General features: G+C 44.4%; 1 long non-coding RNA gene across 1 annotated transcript; it reads left to right on the top strand.

Annotated features, from left to right (window-relative positions):
• Positions 1 to 3662: 3662 nt before the first annotated feature.
• LOC311262446 lies at positions 3663 to 4702 on the top strand. The gene is made up of 3 exons (XR_014623256.1): positions 3663 to 4051; positions 4145 to 4219; positions 4469 to 4702. It is a non-coding gene; the product is annotated as an uncharacterized lncRNA (long non-coding RNA).
• The last annotated feature ends 212 nt before the right edge of the window (positions 4703 to 4914 follow it).

Genomic DNA, 4914 nt, shown 5'->3' with positions numbered 1-4914 from the left:
AATGTGTCATTTTCTGTAGCAAACTTCTGCAACAAATCCAGTTCACAGTCGATTATAGTAGAATAAAATATCAATGTGATGAAACAATGAGAAGCATGTTTTACTCTAGCAGTGCTGAAAGTCCAGAGGAGGAGGTTCTGACGAGGCTGGGCGTGACTGGACGGGCTGGTGAGTGTGGCAGGTCTGCAGCACAGAGGAGGAGAAGGCAGGTGAAAAAACAGCTGATTTGCAAAAATCTACTCAAAGCGAGGCCTTGCTGTTACCACAGAGGGTTTCACAACGAACTGGCGAAGACTGGAGCGGCTTAAGACAGGTAACTGGTGATCAGTGTAGATGGACCGCAGGTGTGTGGAGCAGCAGGTGAGAGGAGGCTGGCTGATGAGCAGAATGTAGGTCGGCCACGCCCAGCCTGAGACAAACACTGACAGACAGAGGGAGACCAGCATACAACCAGAAGGGAGGGAAAAGCTCTGCAGAGCCTAACAAAGCATGGTTTTTGAGCTGCTTCAGATTCTCCAAGTCCCAAAATGATCACTTGTTAAACAAAATGATGTTCAGTCAACTTATTCTCACTGCAAACCTGTCAAATACAGTCTGTGGCCGTAGGCTTCAAGCTATGATGCTTCACCTGCTCCTCTAACATCAGTTTTGCACATGAAGTGTTCACATGACAACGTCAAATAGTCGCGGTTCGGTTAGGTTTAGGCACCAAAAGTACTTGGTTAGGTTTAGGAGAAGATCGTATTTTGGGTTAAAATAACTACGTTCAGTCTCGTAACTCACGTCACGTAACAAGTGACATTAACTTTCATTCACGTACGTTGACTTACAAACAAACCGCTCTCGACTCTTAGTCCCAAACTGAACACAAACCCTGGTCTCCAGCGGGGAAGTCCAAGATATGACCCACCCACCAACCCCACCAACCCCTGACTCAGACCTTTCTCACTCTTCATACAACTGCAATAGAGGACTGCGTCGAAAAGTGACACCAGAGAGGAAACTACAGCATCAAACTAAGAACATGCTGGTTCAGTTATTAAGTAATCTATCAGGATTGTTTCAGGAAAGTTCAGTCAGGCTGTTATTTCAGTCAGCTCGTCACATATGGACGTCGCCTCGTCACGCTGCTGCAGTCGTACAACCTCACAAGCTTCACTTTAGTGTCTGTGTGTGAGACGCTAAGCCTTCCTGCCAGGAAGCTTTTCTGACTTGTGGTTAAAACTGTGAAATGGTCACAGTTTGGTTGGGTTTAGGCACAAAAACATCCTCCACCTCTCTTGGGAGTCTGTCGCTCTGTGCTTGCTGCATGTGTTTAGCTAGTTAAAAGCCTGGTGCGTCTCCTCTTGTTTGTCTGCGTGAGACGCTGAGGGACATGACAAAGTGTTGGTATTTGACGCCCTGGGAATGAGACCGGTGTTGTGCCATAATAAGCACCCCTGCTGTGGAAAGGCACCTCCTGCCTCTGATTGGACGATCCTCACCCGTACCAATCGCATGCCTACAACCTTACCAGTGTCTTGTGGTTATTATCTGCTTTTCACAGCAGGGGGCTGCCTATTACGCCATCACACCAGGCTGCTCATTGAAATGAATGAGTTTGCTCTGCTGGGGTTGTTTGTCAGTTTTTACTCTTAGCAAACATCCCTACATCCGTGCCTCTGCTGTGGGAGCTTTTGCAGGCTTAGCGTTTTAAATTTTGTAATATAACAAATCACAAAGGCACCAACAGCATGAAATATGCATGGGCTCGTTTGTGTAATGCTTTTTAACGGCGCACGCAACACCAAAAACCAAACTCTACATAAAAAGCTGCAAAATGACATTTATTTAATCTATTATTGCAGAATATGATGAGGGAAAAGCATTATCTTGAATAGGAATAAGCTCCCTGCCGTATCCATTATGAGCCATCGGTTGACAACATTTCCCAGCAGCGATCAATACGGACAAAAGGACTCTCCAGGTGGATGATTTGTTAGTTTCATTAACCAGGCCACCGTTGGCTGCTGCGGCTGTGATGTGACTGCAGGTTTGAGTAAACAAAGAAAAAGAGAGAAGTGGTGGGGGATTCTCAGGACAAGCTAGCAAAAGCACAATTAATTGCCATCAGCCCACTGAGGTTTCACAGCACAGGTTAAGCATCAGTGTTTGACCTGACTCAACACCACTCAGCGGCTAATCAACAGGACAGTGCAGGTAGAAAACACCGCCGTTGTCCCACTTTTATCATGGAAAGCAGATGCTGAAAGTGATGGTAGCCTGTAGCTGGAGCTCTCCCCTCTTTTAATTAAGGTGAGAAATTGACTGCTAAAAGCAATTTGCAGCTTCAGCCTGTCTAGTCAGATCTGCGTGCTGAAATAATGCTGCGTTTGCCGCCCTTCAACTCATTTTTCTCTCTGTCTCACCTACTCAAAATCTTCCCCCATCCCCTCTTTTACTCCTGGGCGTTGGTGAAAGCCTGCTTGGAAACAGTGCTAAAGATATTCAGCGAGGTGTCTCACATTTTAATTAACTCCGCTCTCCTCTCGGAGGTATCAAGAAACAAGTTTTTCTGCCTTTGTCTCCCACTGATGAACACAGTATGCTTCCACTCAGACTTTGAGGCGAGCCAGGGTGACGGTAGCTGGACGTCTGTGTGAACGGATAGCACTGCTGAGTGGTAACCTTTGATTTAAATGTACATGATTGTTGATCCCTCCCCCCAACCTCAGCTCGATAGCTTTTATGGTTATTGCGCATTGATTGTAATAAGTTTGGAGGCTTGGAGGATGCTGTCCCCGTGATTGAAATGTTATGTGTCCAGCAGATCAATGGACATTAGTATTCTGCTGTAGCTGGTGCTCAGTGTACTGTATCTCAAACTGTACAGGCAGTGTGTACAGGAGGGAGCCTTTCAGGAGAAACTACAGAGGAGCGAAGTCTCAAGAGGAAGGCAAGGGGCCGGCAGTGCTGTTGGAAGAAAGGGAGGATTGAAAAAGGGACAGAAACAGAAGAAGATATGTGAAGAGTATGGGGCAGAAATGAAAGATGATCTGTGAGGGGTTTCAGAAAAAATGCAGAGAGAGAAAGACGAAGAGCCCAGACACCAAACCGCCATCAAAGAACAAACAGCCACAAAGGCTGACTGTCGCCTGCGTCTCAGCTTAAATAGCTGCACTTGAAAGAAGACTTAAAAGACTAAAACTGACGGCCAGGTGGCTCGTACGTTCTGCGTCTGTGTGAGGGGAAATAACTCTCGATACCACCAGGTGGCAGTAGTCTTCACTGTCATTTAAAAAGAGGAAAACGTCTTTGCTGAATTTGGTGCCAATCAGTCCAGTAGACGTTGAGATATTTCACTTGGTAACTGACGACTATGACTGATGGTGCCGCAACGAGGAGCGTCAAATTAATACCAAAGTTAGAAAGTTACCAAATGTCAGAGCCATCGATCGAGTTGATGTCCTCGCTGTTAGCATCGCAACAAACTGCCTTTTTTCCTACAGTATTTAGCTTTTAAATGATATATAACTGTTACTGTTTAAATCACTGATGATTTCATATATCAGCTAGCAAAACTGTTGTGTACTGTTGCTTATTCTCAGTTTTTGCTCCTTTTATTTTGAAGGCAAACAGCTGTAATCTTCTTCGTATCTTAGCTAAGCGTGTCATATATGTAGCCAAGTGAACAGGGGTTACTGTGTTTTTTGTGTTAGCTGAGCCCTAATAGAATGTGTACTGTCACTTTAAGGCCAGCCAGGTTGAGAATCCTGTGAGAACCAGGAAGTCACGCGAGACGTGACAACACGCGCGAACCGTCGTCTTCCTAACGCAAACAATGGCGGAGATGTGTATTTCTTGTCTGTGAGAGTGTGTGAAGAGTTTGAGCCGTGAAAACCGTGTATCACAGAGGAAATACGTGACCGAGTGAAAGAGTTAGTGCGGACCGGTAACTGAGCCGTCTGACGGACAGGTGTGACTGAAGACTTCGTGTTTATTTCTCGTCGGTCGAGGGTTTGTGTACTGTCTCCAGGCTGTCGGGAGCCGCCCTAGACGACCACGGGTCAGCGTAAGTGGCATATAGTGTACTGAAATCTTAGTTAAAGTTACATTTTCTGTGTTAAAGTGTTATTTACGAAGCTGTGTGTTGTTACCCATGTAGAGGGGAGACAGAGAGCCGTGTGTGCGTGTGAGCTGCATCCAGGTGCAGGGTGAGGCTCTTAAGCTACAAGCTAGAGTAAGTGAGCACATGATTTTGCTTTCTGAATGTACTATAAGTTCAGTAAAGGTCACGGTAAAAACATATTTTGCAAAGAGATATATAAAGATGTACATTAAAGTTAATTCATGGTGTTTATTAATTTAATTCATGAAGTTTACTGAGTTAAAACCTGATGTGTACTGTAAAATGTGTCTGATAAAATGAAGAGAGTGGCTTAAAAATGTATTCATGCTAATTAATGTATTTTATTTCCTGTTTACATAGGAATAGGCCACTGCTGTTGTTTGTTTTGGTTTGTTTTGCCTGTTTTGTACCGAGACAGTCAGAAGAAATTAAGGAAGGACAGGAAAGAATTTGTTTTATATTTTTTTATTTGACTGTTACAAGCAAATTTCTCAAAATTAGAGAATTAATGCTGTGCTCGTTAGAGGGCAGTCGGGGTATTAAAGATCCTACTAAAAGTTATTTTTGTGTCCGGTCTCCTCCTTCGTTGACCTGGCCACATATACATTTCAGACGAGGTTACACTCCTCAGAAATAGCTCTTGATGAGAATATTTAAAGTTTTTGCCACTAGTGGCTCTGCTATGCTTAATATATACCCATATGTGGATCAGTTAGTCAGTCAGCCTTGGGTTACACTTGAGCCTTGTCTTTGCAGCCTATGTTCTTGAATCTGCACAACGATAGCTCATGCTGCATTCGCTATCA

Source organism: Pagrus pagrus (assembly GCF_965226575.1).
Source record: "Pagrus pagrus genome assembly, chromosome: 9".
Lineage (NCBI taxonomy): Eukaryota > Metazoa > Chordata > Actinopteri > Spariformes > Sparidae > Pagrus > Pagrus pagrus.
The sequence above is the reverse complement of the archived record's forward strand: the minus strand, read 5'-3'. Positions and strand labels throughout refer to the sequence as shown.